Source organism: Leopardus geoffroyi, chromosome A1, assembly GCF_018350155.1.
Source record: "Leopardus geoffroyi isolate Oge1 chromosome A1, O.geoffroyi_Oge1_pat1.0, whole genome shotgun sequence".
In the NCBI taxonomy this organism is placed as follows: domain Eukaryota; kingdom Metazoa; phylum Chordata; class Mammalia; order Carnivora; family Felidae; genus Leopardus; species Leopardus geoffroyi.
Genome location: NC_059326.1, coordinates 120,953,852 through 120,977,315, shown reverse-complemented (window position 1 = coordinate 120,977,315; position 23,464 = coordinate 120,953,852). Strand labels below are relative to the sequence as shown.

Sequence of the window (23,464 nt, the reverse complement as noted above, 5' to 3'; positions counted from 1 at the left end):
ACACAGGGCTCATACCTACAAACCGTGAGATCATGACCTGAGCTGAAGTCAGATGCTTAACCAACTGAGCCACCCAGACGCCCCTCTATTACACTATATTGTCCCTTAACATCACACTGCTAGCAGACATATAATTTTAGGGATAACAATAACATGGCTTTTTCAAATAAGCTCCTTTAAAGGGGTTTGATATCTCATAGGTAGAGATATATTCTTTTTAGTTGCAGAATAATCTGTCTTTAATAAATAACTCAAATATGAAAGACAGAAGTTATTCAGTCATTTTTACTTTAAAGTAAGTGACTTCTGGGGCGCCTGGGTGGCGCAGTCGGTTAAGCGTCCGACTTCAGCCAGGTCACGATCTCGCGGTCCGTGAGTTCGAGCCCCGCGTCAGGCTCTGGGCTGACGGCTCAGAGCCTGGAGCCTGTTTCCGATTCTGTGTCTCCCTCTCTCTCTGCCCCTCCCCCGTTCATGCTCTGTCTCTCTCTGTCCCAAAAATAAATAAACGTTGAAAAAAAAATTTAAAGTAAGTGACTTCTCAGATCTTCTTATGAGAGGCATTGATGGAGAAAGAGAATGAGAGCTTAGGGCAAATGAATAAAAGGAAGAGAATGTGGTACCAGAGTGTAAAGGAAGAAAGAATTGCTGGACAGTATGAAAAATCAGTTCATCTCATTTCCAATCTGACCTGAGACATACCCTTTCTTTTATTTCATTATTGGCCAAGAGATTAGACAGACAGGTAGTAAGGAGCAATATGTGTGTTTGGAATTGATTGGTTTAAATCTTTTCTCCTCTGCTTGTTGATTATACACACTTTGTCAAGACAATCTCTAAGCTTTACTTTTCTCATCTGTAAAAGGGAAATGAAACTGCTTATCCGACTGGATAGTCCTAAAGTTTAAATTATACAGTATCCACTTAATGATTGTTAGTCTATAAATGGCAATGAGTAAGTCATTAAAAGATGGAGAAATATACATGAATTCAAAATTGTACATTCAAAAACGTCACTGATTCAAAACTGGTCAAAGGACGGCATCTCAAAGTTAATGTCACCAAATATTCTTGTATTGCCCCACACTTTTAAATGCCATATGGCTAGGTTGGGGTCATACAACTAATACTGGTTAGCGAATTGTGAGTACAAGTACACAGAGGAAGCTTGGAGCGTAAGTGAAAAATGAACTTTGGTGTGCAAATTCACTGAGATGTGCGGGGTTAACTTGTTACTGTAGCACAACTTAGTCTACCCAAATATACTATGAATTTCTACCATCCTGCTGTACAGTCTGTAGTACTACACTTTAGGGCTCCATCCACATGCATGCCCAAGATAACACTATTATCAATGAATTGATGATCATTAGAACCTCATCATTCTTAAGTGTGCCAGAAAGCTAGGAGGAACAGCTGATAAGAAAGATGATAAAATATCAGGCTCTAGAAAGATCACAATAAACTGAAACAATGATCCAAATTAAATATTCTAGAACGAAATTTGTATAAATACTGAGTCTTATACACATAGCTCCAGAAAGTCAACTTTTCAAAGACCAAACTGTAGAGATGTAATGGGGCAGTAGTGTGTATGAGGAATTCTGCAGGATATTACCATGCCAGTAATTGTTCAGTAAATGTACATATTGTAACTATAAAAGCTAATTTAGACCTACATTAAAATGCATCTTAAATAAGCCATTCAAAGTCCCATTCTCTTATGCTAGCCAAACACTCCTTGAATACAGAAAGCCACCTTCTTTATTTGAAGATAATAGATCCTTAAAAAGTCCACTTAAAGTTAATTCATTTCAGGGCACTTGGGTGGCTCAGGTGGTTAAGCATCAGACTGCAACTCAGGTCATGGTCTCATGGTTCATGAGTTAGAGCCCAGCGTTGGTCTGTGTGCTAAGAGCTCAGTCTGTAGGCTGCTTTGGATTCTGCCTCTTTTTCTGCCCCTCCCTTCCTCACACATTCTCATTCTCTCTCTCTCTCTCTCTCTCATTCTGTCTCTCTCAAATACAAATAAACATTAAAAAAAGTCACCCTTTCTCTCTGTGCCCCTCCCTTGCTCATGCTCTGTCTCTGTCTCCCAAAAATGAATAAATGTCAACAAAAATAAAAAAAGGCGGGGGGGACTTGGATGGCTCAGTTGGTTAAGCGTCAGACTTTGGCTCAGGTCAGGATCTCACGGTTTGTGAGTTCAAGCCCCACATCAGGCTCTGTGCTGACAGCTGGGAGCCTGGATCCTGCTTTGGATTCTGTGTCTCCCTTTCTCTCTGTGCCCCCCCCCCCGCCACCCCATTCAGGCTCTGTCTCTCTCTGTCACTCAAAAATGAATAAATGTTCAAATTTTTGTAAAAAAAATTTTAAAGTGAATCCACTTCAAAAGCTATGCTGGAATTTTCCACTTGCTTTCACAATCTCTACTCTCCATCTCTCACCTTGCTCTGCGCCTTAGGAATCTGGTATCTTTGCACTCTGGCATCCAATTAGTTTTGGCCATTTGGAGGCACTAGTAGGAAAGTAGAGGGCAGGAGGAGAGGGAAGTCAAGACTATTTCTTGGCTCCTCTCTGTGTCCTCACTGTGAGTTGGCTGTGTTCCTGCCTCTACCAAAGGTGACACTCTCCATACAGTTACTATCTCTTAGTTCAGGTAAATGATTTCCAACTGACTTCCCGCTACTGCTAGCCCCAGGGTGCTATATTTTCCCTTGGTAGTTTCTCTAAAACCTCTCCAGACCTTTGTAAATAGTAAACTCTCCTCAATTACCACTGTGCCTTTGCCTTCCAACCAAGACCCTGACTGATGTAAATTAAGCAAAATTTCATAGTACATACCAAGTAAAGAAAAAGATACTTTGATTAGGGATTTTATGTTGAAAAATGAAACTGAACTGAAAAGAAAACAAGTTTGTCTTATATGTCTGAATTTATGTTGTTTTCAACTTTGTACTTTTTATAATAAACAAAGCAAAAATAGTCTTTTGTTTTTGGTGTAATTTTACCAATATAACTTGAGGACATTATTGTAGAACACTTTCCATTTTTGTTTAATCTTTCTTCACAATTATAAATCTTTGCAAAAAATTAAATTTTTTTTAATGTTTATTTTTGAGAGAGAGAGAGAGTAAGTATGAGCAGGCAAGGGGCAGAGAGGGAGACACAGAATTTGAAGCAGGATCTGTCTCTGAGCTGTCAGCACAGAGCTCAACACAGGGCTTGAACTCACAAACTGTGAGATCATGAGCTGAGCCGAAATCAGATGCTTAACCACTGAGCCACCTAGGTGACCGCAAAAAAATTTTTTTGATGTCTTTGCAACTTTCAGCAAGATATCTCCTGAACATTTTTCTTGAAATCATCCTATTTGAAGCACATATAATTCTTTCCTTTTCTTTAATTTTAATTGATACTATCCCATCACATCCTCCTTTTTTTTTTTATTTTTTATTTATTTATTTATTTAAAAAAATTTTTTTTTCAACGTTTATTTATTTTTGGGACAGAGAGAGACAGAGCATGAATGGGGGAGGTGCAGAGAGAGAGGGAGACACAGAATCGGAAACAGGCTCCAGGCTCCGAGCCATCAGCCCAGAGCCCGAGGCGGGGCTCGAACTCACGGACCGCGAGATCGTGACCTGGCTGAAGTCGGACGCTTAACCGACTGCGCCACACAGGCGCCCCCACATCCTCCTTTTATAATATTTCCCCACATGCTGGAGTTAGCTCTCCACTTTCATGTTAATTAATGTCATAGAATTCTATATCTTCTGCATGCTTTTCAGTTTAATTTTGCAATTACCTTACATTGGACAAATGGTCACATTAGTGAATTATTATCATGTTATGATGATTACGTTCCCCAACTTCATTATGGCAGTGACTCTAACATGAGTCCTGGACACAGGAGAATCAATGTCTACTAGGATGCATTCTGAGCATGAAACTTTGACAGAGACAAAACACACAGAATGCAACTAGCAACCAAGAGGGTTGTGTCCTTATGGCTGAAGGTATTGCCAGTATTAAGGCTGCACATCTTAGCATTTATACCCCACAAAGACCCAAAGATAAACTAAGAGAAGACAGAGAACAGTTCTCTTCCACATGGCATCCACTATGTATGGGAAACCAGCAATGATTTAGTCCTCTAGGCCTGATTCAGAGAGAGAATTTTACCAAAGATTTTATATACACCAATACTACACAATAGCTTCTCTAATTCTAACCTTCTCTGATCACAAGAAGACACAGTACAAAAGGATGGTGGACAGAATTTTATATATTCTGTAGTTTAGACTCTATAGTTCAAAGAAACCAAGAGTGGAAACCTCATTGTCCCCCAAAAGTCAAACATCAAAAATATTAAAACCAGTAGATTTTAAAAATTAGGTCTTTTCTGTGTCTTTTCTTTTTAAAAAAATTTTTTTAACATTTATTCATTCTTGATAGACAGAGCATGAGAGGGGGAGGGCCAGAGAGAGAGGGAGACACAGAATCTGAAGCAGGCTCCAGGCTCTGAGCTGTCAGCACAGAGCCCAACACAGGGCTCAAAGTCACGAACTGTGAGATCATGACCTGAGCCAAAGTCAGACGCTCAACCGAGCACCCCTATCTTCTGTGTCTTTTCTAATACACATGCTGATTCATAGGGGGGTTCTAATCATCCCAAGGAAAGAAGCTTCCAGATAGAGCTGAGAAAGGACAGAAGTAAAGCAAAAAACAGAGGAACCATTTTCTGACGCATGGTCATTTGAGGCTCCTTTGCACTGAGGAGATCATGTGGGAACAAGCAGAAGAGGAAAAACTATTCACTTTTCTTAGCTGGTGCCAAGTCTATTATAACATGAGAAACTTCATGATTAATAGCCCTTTCGAACTACAGTATCTAGCCTTGGCAAGCTTAATGTTTAAATACTCAGCACCAGGTAAGTGGAATATTTTCTTTAGAAAAAGGTGAGTAGTCTGTCTTCAATTATCTGTAGGTTTATCCCATAGAAGGGAATTCAAGTGAAATTCTTTCCCTCCTAAGTGAGGTATTCAATAAATGGTCCTTAGGACTCTGTATTCATCCTTCCTCAACTGTATAATATGCCATTTCTTTTTTTAATATGAAATTTATTGTCAAATTTGTTTCCATACAACACCCAGCGCTCATCCCAACAGGTGCCCCCCTCAATACCCATCACCCACCTTCCCCTCCCTCCCACCCCCCATCAACCCTCAGTTCTCAGTTTTTAAGAGCCTCTACGTTTTGGCTCCCTCCCTCTCTAACCCTTTTTTTTTTCCTTCCCCTCTACCATGGTATTCTGTTAAGTTTCTCAGGATCCACATAAGAGTGAAAACATATGGTGTCTGTCTTTCTCTGTATGCCATTTCCTTAGAAGGCTTCTCAATCACCATTTCCTACCTGTACGTCTACAGTACTTCTCATAGCTTTCCAGAGTCCTGGTCTCAGGCTATCTGATAGTGAAACTAACAGCATAGTTACCTGATCTCCTTCTGCTATTCGATGGCCCAGTACAGTGTGCATCAGAGTCACCAAAGAAGTTGTTTCAAGTTAAAGATGCTCAGGCATCCATCAGAGAATCTGATTCAGTCAGTCCAGACAGCAGACACATTTTTTTATCTGTTTTAGAGGGTAGCCAACCTGTATATCTGATCCCCTCAAAATCACTAATGATAAAAAGTCAATATTCAGATCAAATCAGAAAAGTTGAGAATCAGGTGATGAATTCTATTGTATAATGTTGCCTCAATAAACTTCACTGTAGAGCTGACCATGAGGAAGGCTGAGGATGAGTAGCAGTGAGACAAGATGACTGACTTCAAGCATCAACTCAAGGGTTGACCTGAGTTTGAACTCTAACTCCAAAGCATACTACTTATGTGACCTTGGGCAAGCTACTCGTCCCATCCGTGTTTCAGCTTCTTCATTGCTAAAGTGATCATCATAATAGCAACTACCTCAAGGCTTAATGTGAGAACTCCAGGAGTTAATGATATAGCTAAAGTACATACACTAATAGCAACAAATGAGTGAGTCAGTGCAATGGTGGTTAACAATAAATACTGGCTGGGGGTGCCTGGGTGGTTCAGCTGGTTGAGTGTTGTACTCTTGATTTTGGTTCAGGTCATGATCTCACAGTTCCTGAGTGTGAGCCCCACATGGGGCTCTGCGCTCACAGTGTGGAGCTGGCTCTCTCCCGTTCTCTCTGTCCCTTCCCCACTCGCTGTCACTCTCTCTCTCTCTCTCTCTCTAAATATAAATAAATATAAACTAAAAAAAACCCAATAAATATTGGCTGAGAATAGTTTATGATAATAGCTGATTTAACCTTTTCTTATAGCCTTTAAATCTCCACAGGTGAGCCCAATGCAAAACTAGGGATACAGGCAAACTCAGGCAGTTTAGATTTCAAACTTTTTTCCCCAAAGGAAATTGGAGGGGCCCTACAGCATTATGATAGCATTTATTAATAAGATTTCTGACGATCTGACCATCATGAATTCAGCTTTAGCGACATCTATAATTATCCTTTGGAAATTTGCCCTAAGCTGAGACTTGACAGAATCTGTATGAGCAGATTCTGCCTCAGAAATTTTGCTTCCTGCTGCTGTTCCAAGTAAGTTAGTCATTAAAGACACTGGAGAAAAAAGGTTTTTGGAAGGTGAGCAGTTTAAGAGTCGGCCACGATTAATAAAATGAAGGAGAAAAACAGCTAAGAAACATCCAGATACTGTGACAGGAAATTCATCTTACTATAGGAAAATAAAGTGTGAATAAACATTTAAGTGAACCAATTTGGCAAGACTGATATCTTGAAAGAAACTATGATAATACTGGTATTTATTATGATTAATATAAGAACTGAAAAATAAGTGACTTTATGATACAATCAAAATGAATAATTATGCATATAGTTTACTACATGTAAAAAGTGGTCAAAGTAACAGTAATTTATTTTTTTTAAGTAACATTAATTTCAATCATACAATAGTAAAGTCAAATAAGAATATATATATCACATATGTATATATTTGTGTATATGTATATGTGTATATACATATGTATGTGTATCTACCTATAATGCATGAGTAATACAATGGAAATTTTCATCTCATTTTAATATTGAGTAGTGGTTGAAACTTTGAGTAGAAAATCTAACACCACATTGTCACTTGACAACTCTGAATGAAACATTTTAGTAATAGATAAAAGGCTTTTTCCAGTAAATAATAGTTTCCTGGCTAGACAGACCATGAAAATAATGAAGTCCAAAACAGGGTATTTCAGGACAGATTTCTAAAATGCACCCACCCAGACCTCCTCAACCCTAACTACTCAACTTATAGCAAGCAAGGAAGGTGTAGACCATTAAGTTAGAGATCATTACAACCTCTCTCTTCCACCACACTCAAATTCCTTTGTTCTTAAAAATGAGAAATTAGGGGTGCCTGGGTGGTTCAGTTGGTTAAGCGTTCGACTTCAGCTCAGGTCATGATCTCACGGTTTGTGAGTTCGAGCCCTGCGTCACTACGGGAACTCATAGTGACTATCTGGGAAGTAAGTGTGTGGCAAATAATTCCAACTCTCACTATATGCTAATTCTGAAAAGAATTCTAGATCAAAGGTGTATTATGTAATATTCTTACACAGATTACAGGGCTATTTTACATTTTATGTTATATTAGCTAATATGTATTTAGTACCTGCCAAGCATCAGGGACTTTATGTACTTTTTCTCATTTAGTCTTCAGAGGGAGAGAGAGGCCTAAAGAAGTCCCTCTCACTACCAGGTAGTCTGATGACAAATCCCTTGCTCTTAAGGAGAATTTCTAGATGTTTGTGGCCTCAGTTGTCAATTTCTCACTCTGAGCCATTCCTATTCCCAACAATTCCAGCTTCTGACTGTATGCTTTTGTTCTTCTCTAGAGACAAAACGCTCCACCAGTGCTATTATGACTGCTGTGACTTTGTCCTATCCCTGACCATGTTTTAAGCTCTTCCCTGATGGGGCGCCTGGGTGGCTTGGTCTGTTAAGCGTCCGACTTCGGCTCAGGTCATGATCTCATGGTCCCTGAGTTCGAGCCCCGCGTCGGACTCTGTGCTGACAGCTCAGAGCCTGGACCCTGTTTCAGATTCTGTGTCTCCTCCTCTCTCTGCCCCTCTCCTGTTCATGCTCTGTCTCTCTCTGTCTCAAAAAATAAATAAACGTTAAAAAAAAAATTTTAAGCTCTTCCTTGAATTCTGGTGTGCTAGTTTGCTTCAGAAGGTTAGCCTTCTAGTCCTGTGACCCCCTATTTCAGCCACATCCCAACCCTTCTCAGTTCTGATACTAATTTCTAAAGCAGACAATGGGCCTGCCATACTTTTTGTGTTGATAATTTGAAGTAGTTGCAGACTTCTAAAACTTGGCATAGTTTTTTTTTTTTTTCCTTTTAGAAAAATAACCTGTGCCAGCAATGGACAAGCAACCAGAGAGCAGCCCCACTCTTCAGATGGGATATGAGCTCTCCCATTTGCCATTAGTATTGTCTGCCTGGCCCCTATAAGCTTTTTCATTTTAAATTCAAAACAAGAGTTTGTTTTTTGGTTTTAAAATACTATTCAGACAGGGGCGCCCGGGTGGCTCAGTCGGTTAAGCAACTTCAGCTCAGGTCATGATCTCGCGGTCCGTGTGTTCAAGCCCCATGTTGGGCTCTGTGCTGACAGCTCAGAGTCTGGAGTCTGCTTCAGATTCTGATCTCCCTCTCTCTCTGCCCCTCCCCTAGTCATGCTCTCTCTCTGTCTCAAAAATAAACATTAATAAACTAAACTAAACTAAACTAAACTAAAATAAAATAAAATACTATCCAGACACAGTTGTGAATCTCTACCATCTATTAACCAATATGTCATAATCTTGAAAACAAATAGTGAAGTTTCAGCTGTGTCTTTGCAGGTACCATCACTTGAAGTATGTCAAAAGAAAAAACAAAATGGCCTCTTAGTAAGACTAAAATTTGTGTTTCCACAATCAGCTTTTCTTTAAAAAAAAATTTTTTTTTAAACATTTATTTATTATTGAGAGACAAAGAGAGACAGAGCATGAGCAGGGGAGGGGCAGAGAGAGGAGGAGACACAGAGTCCAAAGCAGGCTCCAGGCTCCGGGCTGTCAGCACAGAACCCAACATGGGGCTCGAACTCACAAACCGTGAGATCATGACCTGAGCTGAAGTTGGATGCTCAACCGACTGAGCCACCCAGGCGCCCCCACAATCAGCTTTTCTTATCAAGGCATGTTTCATGAAGGAACAAAGTTTGAAGAATAGTATCACTTTGCATAGAAGAATAATATTACTGTTCTCTTATCCAGAGGTATGCACTCATACCCTCCTTTCATCACAGGACAGATGTGATGATCCAGATGGAGAATTACATTAAGCCTGATGACAACTCTATCTAAGCAACCTATTAGAGGGTCCCACAGCCATCACAATGAACTGAAAGATGGAAGCAATGACCAGCTGTGAGATTACTTGTGATGGGCAGGAACCTCAGTAGCTAACCTCCTCTGACAAGTAGTCAATTCCTTGAGCTTCAGTGTTGTGTGTTATCTATGGGGACTGCAACCTCTGGCTCGATAAAAGAAGCTAATTAATGATAAACTCTGTTATGGGGAATTAGAACTGACAGCTTAATTCTGTACTTGGTTCTGACAACTTTGGTGGGATTTCCTAGGTCCCATCAGTAAATCTGTAAGCACATCAACTGAGGCGACCCAAATAATTACCTCTAAGTATTTCCTGTGTAGGAACCTATCATACAGATACATTCCTGTGTCTACTATGTCATTTATAGCAGAACCACTTGCAATGAAAAAGAAAGTGGAAACCTTGTGAGTGTCTATTAATGATGAGTAGAGTGAAGACTAAACAAACGAAAATTTAACCAATCTGTTATTAAATGTCAATGAGATGAAATTAGGATTTTTCTTTGTTTGTTTTTGATGACTACAAGGCAGGGTTGGCACATTTTTTTCCCACAGAGGGCCAGATAATAAATATTTTAGTTTTACATGCTACAAGAACTGTATCATAACTACTCAACTCTGCTTTATAGCACAAAAGCAGCTGTAGATCTGAGGCAAACAAATGAGCATAACTATGGTCCAATAAAACTTTCTAAAACACGTGACAGGCTAGGCTTTAACTGGTGGCCACAGTTTCTCAAACCTCTGATAACAAGAATCCTTCAACACTGTAATTAACCTACACAACACCCATCCGCACAGATCTTCACACCCTTCTACTAAATCATAGTAGCTAACATTAAGTAGAGAATAATTATTCTGTACCCTGCTAAGCCTGTCATAGGCACTAGGTAGAGTAATCTTTATAACAAAATATTCCTATTATTCCCATTTGCCAAATGAGGCACTGAGACAGAAAGGGTTACATAACTGCTTTTGCGTGTATAGCTGGGAAGAGACAGAACCAGGATACATCACCTCATTAAATCTGCAGCCCATCTGTGATAAGCTGGGCCATGTGAACATGCAGCTTTAAATCATTAAGCATGATACAAATGACAGTCAAATTATGAGTAATGGCTTTTGCTTTATAGAGAAGGAGGCAGAAATTCAAGTGGATCCACAAAATCCACACAACACGTGGGTCTGGAGTTACTCACAGACCCCCGCCTCTTGATCTGGCTGCCATCCATTATCACATTATCTTCCAATTAAGTCACTGCCACCATCAAATCAAAACAGTGACTTAGAAAATTGTTTCTTTAGGGCATTTCTTTGTCTTCAGTGAAACAGCCCCAAATCCTCACTCCTTCTCTGACTGCTTGATTGGCACCCTTACCTGCATCTAACCCTGGAGGTAAATGTTTACTTCGGCTGGGGCAACAAGGAGCATTACATTGCTGGGAGAAGTGATTATTAAGCTATGAATCAAGACTGCCAACAGAGACTTACATATCTTAGTAATAAATTGTGAAAACACCTAAGAATTAGCTACTTAACAAAACTGAATTTGATGAAAAGCCAAACTGACAAGCCTCTCCCCCCACATCCAGGCTAATTTTTCACCAACTATATGTAGGAAGCTATGAAAATACCTCTCCAAGATAGCTGCCCATTCTGTACACTCAGAACAAATTGAGAGGGCCCTTTCTTACTGCAGCATGCTATTTTCCTGCAAACCTCCCACTCACTATAAGCCAGAACAGCCTTCAACTACTGGAAACTAGCTAGCAGCCCAAACTGTAGCTTTCTCACACCAAATGGCAAATTAAATTCAGGAATTCTCAGAGGAGCAATCAAGAGGTTTTTATAATGGACTCCTCTGTGCCTGCCCTACGGCAATGTTGGTACGGTAAAGAATAATCTGGCGGAAGAAGTCTACAAGGGACTCCAGGATATCTTTATCCTCCTAGGAATTCAAAGACTTTATTCACAACTTCTCTGAGACTGCCCATAATGGGAGAGAGGTGATTCCCAAAAAGGAAATCATGGTCTAGTTAAGAAAAAGCAGGCTATGCTGGGTGGCTGGAGTCTAGCCACAACTTGGATATTGAGATCACTTTCTTATCACCTACAGCCTCTGGTTAGATGCTCTCAGTAGCCCAGTGAGAAAGTAATGCTAAGCATTATGATCCTCATTTTCCACCAGAGGAAATGCAGGCAATGATAGGATATGTGACCTAGTTTATCAGCTGGTATGGGACAGAGCAGTACGGGAAACAGAGCCTTCTGACTCACAGTTTATACTCATTAAATTGAAGACCAATATGACTAGGAAGGGGGGGAAACAGTAATCTTTTCTAATGCCTTGGGGAAAATAATCTTCATCCACAAATTTAACCAGCCTGAGAAATAGTCCCCAGCCCTTTGCACTTATCTAGGGTCATGGAGGTAGAACCAAATTCCACTTGTTGTGTGATCTTTGATAGGAAATATAACTTCTCTGGGCCTCAGCTTTCCTCACTTATAAAATGTGAAGAACACTTTTCTTGATTATCTTCAGATTTATAGAGGCAACAAGATATAAAAGTACAGGTGCAAGTTCTTCAACAAAGCACCAAAGGCCCTTTATAGTTGTAAGCCTCAGTATGACCTGCCAGTCTGCTAATACACAATTACACGCTGGAGGCACAATTTAGGTTTTCATTATATTATTTTTTCCAAGGCATAGTTTCTTATGAACTTGCTCTACTTTTGTTTTTCCCCCTTTAACCTAGGGTAACACATATGAACTCATTAGCCCAAAAAGTATAATTTTCATTTACAGCAGCCAACAGTCTGTGCTAAATGGCAAAATTCAAATCTCATTTACTGTGCATATCCCTTGTACACTAAATTCTACCATGAATATGACGATGACGTGGCTCAGCACTCACAGAATGTGAATGATTTGAGGGAGTTAATTGATAGTTGATCTCAGGTAAAGCCAGGACCCTTTAAAGGCTTTCGTCTTTTTCCAAGAATGCTTTATAATAACTTAAGCAAAGAACTCAGGTTTTGTAGCCAGGCCAATGTGGGTTCAAATCCTAATATAGGCTCTTGTTGGCCATTTGATCTAGAGCCACTCACGTAAGTTCTTGAGTCTTCATTTCCCTGTATACAAATTGGGAATACAAATACATAGTTCACAGTACTATTGTAAGACTTGGAGATAATGTATGTAAAATACCTAGAACCCCTAGCAGGAGGTCATCATCACTACCATATTACTATTATTATTATGTGGACAATATTGTTTAATCCTCACAATATTAAGAAATACTGTTTTCAACAGATGTAGAAATTGGATCTTAGAGGATTTAAATCACTTGCTTAAGATCAATGACTGAATAGTACCCTTGAGATCTGTGTTCTGTGAGAGCACACACTCAACACTCAACTATGCCATCATTGTTATGGTTAACGTTATTGCATTTCCCTCAACTTTCTTACGGCGTATATCTGACAACAGGTCAGGGAAAAATCTGGAGAGCACATGATGCAACAGCTCACTCTCTGGATGGCATTCAGCCGTATGGGAAAAGAGCAGGTTACTGAAGTTAAGAGAATAAGTCTGCCTCTTCCGAGTCACGTGACCTTAAAGACGTCTTCTGCTGAGCTCTAATATCCTCATGTGCAAAGTGAGTTTAATCCTCAGGACTCCATGGCATAGCTTTAAACATCAAATATGGAAGTGTGTGTGACAATCCTTTGTGTAGTGTAAAATACTACATGATCATGTTTATGTGAATTGTTTTAGTTCATGAGCCGCTACCATGGGCCAAGTCATAAAGGAATGTCTATAGAAGCTGCTTTACCCTGTTGTAGAAAGTGAGGGAAAACATTTCTGGCTCCACTGAAGGAAACACCTACATCAGCTTTACCCCACTGTTAATGACACAGAAGAGCATCTAATCCAAAGTCTTACACCTGCATGTGCAGGATGTGAGTCCAAGTCTTATGAAAATAGTAAATGATAAACTGCTTAATCAACATATCTCCCCAAATTACAGAATACAGAGTTAACAATACAGGAGTTAGATGTGATTAGCCCTGTGTAATCATGTTATTTAAACATTTCCTTAAAGTCAACTCTATACAGTGTTCTCATGGCCTCAATATTGCCGCCATTTTTCTCTTCCTGTCAATTACCATATAAAACTAGAAAAGATGGATTTGACTCTCCTAGGCACCAATACCCAAAGCTCTATCTTTCTGTCACTGAAAACACATAGAAGCTTGGAAAGTTAGGAGAGATTGATCAGACGGTAGCCAGAATGAGAGTTATTTGGCAGGCCTTACAATTCATGTAACAGCTGTGTGAGTACTTGCTCCTTGAGAAGCCATACTCTGGAGAGGTGGGCAAGAACTTACACCCGCATGACCTGGTTTAATTATCAACCTAATTAGTATTGACCAAAATTGCCCATCCTGGCTGATGAAAAGGTAGTTCATGTCACAGCTGGCCACTCAAAACAGGCCTCTTGTCTAAAGCCCCTCCTTAGGTTTTTCTGGGGGTCAATGTGCATATTTCAACTTCTTTCTAATGGAGTACATTGGGGTGTACACGCTACAGGTGTGAAGTCCTAACTAGTAAAGGGAACAATTATCTTGTGGTATTTGTGACAGGGTTCTCTGTCTGCAAGAAACTAGTCAGGTAATAACAATTAATGGAATAACCTATGGACTCCTTGTGTGAGACACTAGATGGACATGCACAGTACTGCAGGGTATAAAACAAGGTATCATCATGCATGTTAGATAAAGTATCTAGTATACTAACAGATCTTTAATTGTGGGAGCTGAATAATGTTCTTCTGAAGACTAGGAAAAACTATGCTCTGCACCCCTCCACATAAGACCATATGGACAGATAAGCACCATCACCACATGATAAACTACAGGAGGGCAGAGCTATGTCCATGTTGTTCAGTATTCATCCCAGGTGCTTAGTACAAGTGGCTGGCATACTGCAGGCTGTTTATCAACACTGATGAATAAAAGAAGTCAGTAAAGGTAAGCTAGCTATCCAGAATCAGAGGCTAACATTTGGAGTAATGTACCAGTTCTTGAGAAAGAAATTTGTTCTCACCTGCTTTCTTTAGCTTTAATGTTTTATCCAAGTATTAACTATGTAAAAACTTACCAGGGCATAGAAAGTATTGTGGGCATAGTAAGATTTCCAGTTGGCCTATGAAACTGATAAAAGAAGACCCCAAACATTCACTGTGAGCTTGTCTCTCCATCCTCCTGCCCGAATCCCAGCTTCAGGTGGTTGTATCTACATGGCAAGGTCTTATTCTCACAACTGCTCTTACTACATGGATCCATTGTACCAATTTCTTATTCTCACAACTGCTCTAACTACATGGATCTATTGTACGATTTTTTTTTTAGGCAATACAAATTTAAAAATAAACGTCAATACTACAAACACGTTGAGACTAAAAAAATTGACCAAGATGGTGTAAGAGTTGGAATGAAATATTTAAGAATACAGTTTAGGAGCAAGCCTTTCTTTTGTTTGTTTGTTTGAAAAATGTAGTAGTAGCTGAACTTTTCCAGCTTAAGTTGATATTGGTCAGCTAGTTAATCCCTTATTAGACAGAGTTCAGACTCTATAGTTAAATCTAATAATTATGATTATTATGATCTACAGTATTTACCCATGATTAATAATATTCTGCTCACACATTAATATGTGAATATTTAGAAAGTATTTCTTCTGTGTAAAATGTTCATAATCATTGAAAATAATTATTTGCTGTCAGAAAGACTAGAGATGATAAATAATCTTTAAATGCTGATAATCCAATTCTCTAAGCCAATCTTTGCCTTCACTATACCCAAGAATGCTTATGCAATTTTCTTGCTAAGAAACCAGATAATTTCAGAACTTTGGCATGCATAGGATTCTCCAAGAGGGCTGCTTAAAATGCAAACTCTCTACCCATAAGACTCCCATTTAGTATCTCTGAGAACAAGGAGCCCAAGACTATTTTAAATCATCATCCCAATGGATTCTGATTCACTAGGTTAAGGCCTAGTCATGGATTTATTTTTTCACTGCCTATTTATTCTAGTCATAATTTTGGAAGACAATCAATTCATAAGTGTTCCAAAATTACAGTCAGAAAATTATGGAGAAAATTAATATGGGATGTGTATAAAAGGAGTAGGAAAAGAAGAGTCTGGGACAATTAATTGTTCCTTCTTAAAGAGCATGGGACTTGAATAATTTAAAAAAGAATGAAACTCTTTTCAGAGAGAGTTTTGCTTTTATTTTTTGCTCCAAAAACTTAGCTTTATTTGGGGCTGGGAAAGAGTATTTTGCCCACCAAAAGATTACAAAGAATTGGGAGAGACAATCAAGTAAATAATTGTATAATATATAAGAAAACAGTACTTGAAAAAGGAGATTTACAATAAACATGTGTTGAATAAAATGAACAAATGCCTTAACTAATGAATAACTATAGTAGCTTACGGGAAGAAATATATTTTTACAGATATTAGAATTTTCCATTTGATAAAGCTGTGTTAATACTAACTCTGGCATCCATTCTATGAAACTGTATTAAAGGTGACAACACATCTATTTTAAGTTTTTAGCTCTTAGTCCTTTTATACTAAGTAGCAGAAACTCCAATTAACAGTCATTAGCATTGGGGTACCTGGGTGGCTCAGTCGGTTAAGCGTCCAACTTAGGCTCAGGTCATGATCTCCTGGTCCCTGAGTTCGAGCCCTGCGTCGGGCTCTGTGCTGACAGCTCAGAGCCTGGAGCCTGCTTTGGATTCTGTGTCTCACTCTCTCTGACCCTCCCCCCATTGATGCTCTGTCTGTGTCTCAAAAATAAATAAATGTTAAAAAAAATTTTAAGAGTCATTAGCATATGCACACATTAAAAAAAAAGACAAACATAGACCACAGATTTACAAAAGTGAGAAGACCAAGAGTAGGTTTTTTTTGACTTTAGGTACAGCTGGATTCAGGTGCAAGCACAAAAGTTGCTTTTTTTGGGGGGGGGGTTTCTTTTCTTTTCTTTTTCTTTTTTCAAAATTCCAGCTCTCCTATCTCTCTACTCCACTTTTCTTTGCCACTCCATTCTCAAGCAAGCTAGCCTCCCTTTTCTTGGTGACAAAAAGGCTGCCATTAGCACCAGATTTATAACTATCCTACTAATACTTTTAGCAGTAGAAAGAAAACAAAGCACTTCTATTCTGATAGCTCAACAAACTTCCCCCAAATGAGCTCTGATTGGACCTGATTAACATGATACAGGCCACACTTCCATCCCTGAATCAGTCACTGTGGCCAAGCACACGGGCTTAGGCCTGAGACACAATTACCCCTAGAATCAGAACGTGGCTAGCCACATCTGAACAACATGAACTGAGAAAGGAGGAATGTTAGTTCTCAAAGAAAACTTAAGGTAAGATTCACTATATACAAGTCTGCTACAGATACTGTCAAACCAAAACCCCACTGAACCAAGAGAAATGGACTTTATAGAAAAACTCATGTAAGAGAGTAAGTGCATTCTTTGTGGCATTCCTGGGTCAGAGGCATGTATAAATACCTTTGTAATTAAAAAAGAAGACAATAGTGACAAAATACTTTTCAAATGTTAAGAACATTCAGTTTGGGATGGTTCTTTGCAATCCTACATTGAGACAGGATAAAGGTTCATACAATTTTAGACCCAGAAGGACCTTAAAGACTACGTAGTCTCGTTAACCACGTTGCAGATGAAACAAGAGAAAATTTCATCATTTGGTTCCTATCTACATGTCCATTTCTATCGCTCACCATTTAATCTTTTTTTTTTTTTTTTTTTTTTTTTTTTTTTTTTAACTATCTAACCCTCAACTGTCCAATGCAGTGGCCATGTCACTGCAGAGCACTTGAAATGTGGCTAGTTTGGATTGGGGTATGGTCTAAGAAGAAAATACACAGAGAATTTCAAAGACTTAGTATGAAAAGGTCATGTAAATTCTCTCAGTATTTTATAGATTACACACGGAAATGATAATATCTGGGATATACTGGGCTAAATAAGATACATGAATTAATTTCATCTATTTCTTTTTACTTGTTTAATGTTACTAGATAATTTGAAATTATATATGTCGTATTTGCCTATATGACTCATATTTGTGGCTCATGTTAGGTGAGCACTGTTCTCTCCACAACTGCCTTTGAGTAGCTAGAACGTGCCGTACTCTTTCTAATCTCATGGTTACTGCACATATTGTTACCGCTGCCTGGAACACTCCTCCTCAGGTTCTGGCCTAAGGCATCCTCTTAGGAAGACTTTCCCTGACAGTTCTGTGCCCTTGTACCTGTTCTCACAGCTCATTGCCATCACTGTGTTGTTACCATTTGCTTAACTGTCTACCTGCCAAGTCCCTTGAGATCAGGCACCAGGTCTTCCTTGCTCATGGCTGTTTCCTGAACTCTGGGCCTGGCGCACAGTAAGCGCTTGGTAAGTAGTTACTGAACTGCTGGAGAAGGGAGGTTAAGTTACTGTCTTAGTTGTCCAAGAAACGTGTCCCCCCTCTCCTTCCAGGAATAAGAAGTGTATCCCACACAAATCTTCTCGAACTCAAGATCGTTTTCTTCACTCCTAAATGGGAGAATTGGTTCATTTGTATTTTTTTTCCTCGAAGGTGACACAATAGAGGGGTTTTGTCATTAGAGAATCGAGACGCTCCTTTGATGCAATCACAGTAGCAGGCTGCACAGCTAATAGATACTTCAATCAAATGGCTTGTGATCTAAGCATCAAGACAAGCAGCTATCATAACATTTAAAACACACCCTATATTTACTTTCCAGCTTTTTAATTATAAAATCAATGGAGTGTTAATGATTTAAGCATTAGCTTGCTCACTGGGAATTCCCAAACTCCTCTTTTTGAGGCGTAAATTTCTAAGTTGCTCAATTTACCCAATTTATCAGAACAGTTTCCATTAGAAAATATGAATATTTAATGAGAAGAAAACGGGCACAAGCCACTTCCCTTAAGCATCTAACGACTTACCGGAATAAATGAAATATATTAATGAAATACCTCATTTACTATTTCCGTCATGGAACAATCATCTGCAGATGTCTCTAAACATTGTGCCTTGCTTTACACTAGAGCTGGATTTTTGTTGTGTCTATTTGGTTGCAGATTTTTGCTTGTTTATTGGGCAATCAGGGACATCAGCAAAGTAAAAGGGTGTATCCCTAGATGTGAACCACTGCAAAAATATTTTAAAGTTTTCTCAAACCTCAGTCACACTGTTTATTCATACCAGACCCAGTGTGAATGAAATAAATGAGATATGTGTGTGTGTATGTAAGAGGTTGGTTCATACATCACTGTGTGCCCTGAATTTTGTAGCTTGAAAAGTGACTTCACATGCTTTATCGCATTGTCCCTCAGTGAAAGTTATCCCAGTTTACAGAGGAATCAACCCAGGATTGGAGAAGTAACATGCTTGCCCCAGTACCAGGACCAAAACTTGGTGCAAGAGTTAAAATTTTCTCTCTTTGCTCTTCCCCCAAACTTCCTGATATATGAGCATCTTAAAAAGAATTTGCTTTCACAAAATTTCTAGTTGCCATCTTGATTTTATTATTTGCCTCTTTTTCATTCAACCCAGAGTGCTTGGCAAATAGTAAGTACTCATTAAATGTTAGGTATATTGTTATTCTTTCTTTCAAAATGAATTACTAAATAGAAATCAGAATTCTTTAAAAGCTGGATTCTGTTGCACTAAGATTTCACTGTATTACTGTCTTTTTAAGACATGTAACTAGACTTTATCCCATGGCTCCAAATTTGTATAGTCTGTCTCTCCATGGTTCTATGATGCTCTAAGGCAAAAGGCAAATTCTTCTAGTAATGTCAATAGCAGAGGTCCTTTAGAATTGTCCTAATTTAAAGCCCTAATTGTCTCACTAAAGCCACTATAATGGTGTCAATTAATACTAATTCTTCTTTCTGGGCCAGTGGGATGGTAAATTTCATGCTCTTTGGTTTCAAGTGATGTTGGTTTGTCTATCTTCACCAGCTTTTTTCATCTTTCTAATTTTTTTCACTTTCAATTTTTAACTCTTCTCTTTCCACAGAAGAGCCCTTAAAACCTACTTTCACAATCCTCTAAGAATTTCCTTGATTCCCAATTCCTGACAACGTCATCAGAACTGAAGAGAGGCCCTGAAACAGCATTTTCCATCCACAGAAGAGACCACCTAAATTTTTTTTTTTCATTTTGCCTAAAAACACTGTGCGGTTTTTTTTTTTGTTTTTTTTGTTTTTTTGTTTTTTTTCATGTAGATAAATGGATCCTAATCACGGTACTCTAACAGCAGCATTTGATCTTCTGGTTCAGGTTAGATGTACATTCACCCTATAGCCAGTCTGGTTTGACCAAAAAGGAACAAGATTCTCCAAGTGGAAGCCAAGCAGAGAAATCAGAGACCAAGAGGGAACACTAAGAGGAATGGGACCAGAAAGCTTTGGTTTTAGAAGCTTCTCATTTCTCGGGCACCTGGGTGGCTCAGTCACTTAAGCATCCAGCTCTTGATTTCAGCTCTGGTCATGATCTCATGGTTTTTTAGTTCGCGCCTCAAATCGGGTTCTGTGTTGACTGCATGCAGCCTGCTTGGGATTCTGTCTCCCTCTCTCTGCTCCTCTCCTGCTCTCTCTCTCTCTCCCTCTCAAAATACATAAACATTAAAAAAAAGTTAAAGAAAAGAAGCTTCTCATTTTTTCAGTGAATGTTAGAGTATCTGATGTGTGGGGAAATAGCACCAGAACAGTCTTCCCTCTCTAGAGTTGTAGAGCATAGGGTTTTAGAAATGAAACTCTGTATTGCCTACTTCGTCACTACTGACAACTGGCTGTAATGGCCTGCTTTTGTTACCACTACTATTAGTTTGTTACACTCATTTGTTATAGCTACTATTAGTTTGTTACAGCCAGTATTAGTCACTTTATTACAGATAGTTTGGTGCCACATAACTGTACCAGTTAGCTCATTGTTGCCAAATGATACTAATACTTCATTGGCTATTTACAATAAGTTTATTTCTGGCTCACTAAAATCCAAAACCAGTGTTTGTAATCTGCAAGCATTTCTCTTCTATGGAAATGGAGGTTCTGACATCTGGACTCGTTCCCTCCTGACCAATGCTTCCCACTGTTTGTGGCTAGACCCCAATCACATGGTCTTACGTGCAGCAAGGCAGGATGGTATGTAGTCTGCTTATGTGTCCACTCACACACACACACACACACACACACACACACGTGTGCGTGCATAGAGACAAACAGGTTTGGGGAACAGTTAGAAAATTTCTGCTACAAACTTTTCAAACAAACCTTGATTTGAATCCTGGCTCAACTGACTATGTGTTCAGGAACATGTAACTTAAACTCTGGTAAGATAAGGATTATGATATTTTTATGTGGTTGGTGTGAGGATAAATGATATAATAATAACACATTTCTAACGTCTCTGAGGTGTGACGTAACATCCCAGCCTTTCCACACTATTTCATAAAATTTTCACAATCCACCTATAAAAGTACGTCCTATTATCACGTCTACTTTATAGACTAAGGTTGTGCTAAAGGAAGAAATAGCCAAATATTCATGCCCCTCCTGTATCCTGCCCTATATAATGTGATTTTATGGTAATTCTAATGAAAAGATGGAATCCCTACCCGATGAATCTGGTTTGGCCTTATGACTTGCTTTAGCCAGTAGAATGTGGCAAGAATGAAACTGCCAGTTCTGAGCCTAGACTAGCCTAGACTACTAGCAGTTTTAATTTTGTTTTAATTTTTTCTTGAGAGCCAGCACAAGAGAGACAGAGACAGAGACATTCTTAAGCAGGCTCCCTACTCAGCCCAGAGCCCAATGTGGGGCTCTACGTGGGGCTTGATCCCACAACCCTGGGACCGTGACCTGAGCTAACATGAAGGTCAGACATTCAACCGACTGAGCCACCCAGGGGCTCCAACTGTTTTAGAGCCTCACAGCCACCCTGTATGCAAGTCTAGGCTTGCATAGTGGAGCACATGTATAGAAGAGCCAGGTCAACTGAGGCTATCCTAGCCTCATCCATGCTCCCAGCTCACTCGACAGCTCCTCACAGATACCTAGGCTAGCCAAAATGAAACCAGCCAACCTGACCCGGCCCACAATAACCACCTAGGCAACCAGGTGAGTATTTGCCTACTTTTGTGTGGATTATTATACAGCATTATTTGTGGTAATAAGTAATTAAGGCAGAAGTTCTGAGAGGCTGCATTATCAGCTTAAGGTCACATAACTAGTAAGCAAGAGAGCCAGGAGTGGAACCATCATGTATGTCCTTATGTACTACAATGTGCTAAGATAATTATCTTGTCAAACTGGTTGAAGTGCTCAACAAATAAAAGCCGTTAATATTGTGCTCTATTATTAAACTCTACAATCCAGGGCAAACTAGTATTTGCCTCATCAATGTCAGTTGCTCACACCGTTTTCTCCAAAACTAACATTATGCCTGACATGCAGTATGTCTTCAGTAAGTATTTATTGGATGAATCACTGGAGGTTGGCTACTCAGATCAATCAGCAATAAGCATGCCCTTGAGGGGCTGAGACTCTGAAAGGGAAGACCAAATGCAGATGTAAATAGTGGTAATATAAGATGCAAACGGTCAAATACCACAGGGAGGGAAGGAATCAGTAGAGTATTCTCGAAATTCAGAAATAGGAGAAATTACTTACTGCAAAGGAGGCAGTAAGTATTTCACTGAGAGGATGATGTCTGATTACTATCTTCACCACAAAGACTTTGAATATATGAAGATTATAAGCGTGGAGCATTCCAAGCATGGGGATATCAAGAACAACGCATGGAGACAAGAAACTGGGGGGTGGGAGGGAAGGAGGGTGGGTGATGGGCATTGAGGAGGGCACCTGTTGGGATGAGCACTGGGTGTTGTATGGAAACCAATTTGGCAATAAATTTCATATTAAAATTAAAAAAAAAAAGAAACGATAGGAACACATGGAAACAGTGAATGGTTTTTTCCATTGGGTGAAAAATAAATTCAGACTACTTTATGAATCAGAGTTCATGGGATCAAATCCCTACCCGACAAGAGATTCTGACACTTAGCTGCATCTGGTTCTAATTCCTATCACTTAATTCATCTCTTCCTTATTCATTCATTGATTCTTACTTTTATTTATTCTTCCTTTCAACATTCTTTATCTAAGAACATAGCTAAGTAGCATTTCCAAAGAAGGGAGAATTATTTTCATCTGCTATTTTAAAATGGAATGTAAGATTCTGAAAGGCAAAGGTCACTTTTACTCTTCTCTGATTTCTCAGGCACCCATCCCTAAACAGTGCTCAAATGTAAGCTGAAGACACAAACATACAACAACACCAGCGGGCTTTAAATTAATTTAAAGTTGATTACGTGACAACCGACCCTTTGTCCCCATAAGATGCTCAGTTAATGTCCATTATCAGTTACCTCTATACAGCTTAATTATACTTCTCATTAGATAAATCTATATATTAATGGGAATCTTTTATGTCCACTTACTGTGCTGGGCATCAGGCTGAGGAAGTTGTCTAAGATAGGATCCTTGTCCTCACAAGCACAGAGAGGCAAATGCCAGTGACTGTTTCAGGCTCTGAGGGTCCTACAGTGAATGAGTCTGGACCTTTTCAGAGAGCTTCCAGCCCAGAAAGGGAATACCTACAATAAAGAAAAATGCAATTTCAAAAACGTTAATACAATTCCTAAAAGTAACACATGCCACAAGATAATAAAATAATGCCATATAACAGGAAGTGACCAAGTCTAACTTCTTCAAACAGGAGCTTAGGAAAGACTGTCTCAAGAATTTATATTTAAGCGTCATGGGACGATCTGAAGACAAAGTATTCCAGGCAATGTGAGCG

The 23,464-nt window shown here is 39.2% G+C and overlaps 1 protein-coding gene across 1 annotated transcript in view; it reads left to right on the top strand.

Annotated features, from left to right (window-relative positions):
• The window catches only part of PRELID2 (PRELI domain containing 2), a 195,390-nt gene extending 175,311 nt beyond the window's left edge, over nucleotides 1-20,079 (top strand). Inside the window, exon 8 of the transcript XR_006715789.1 lies at nucleotides 19,620-20,079. The gene's annotated coding sequence lies outside the window, so the exon portion shown is untranslated. The remainder of the gene's footprint in view (nucleotides 1-19,619) is intronic.
• Nucleotides 20,080-23,464: the final 3,385 nt, after the last annotated feature.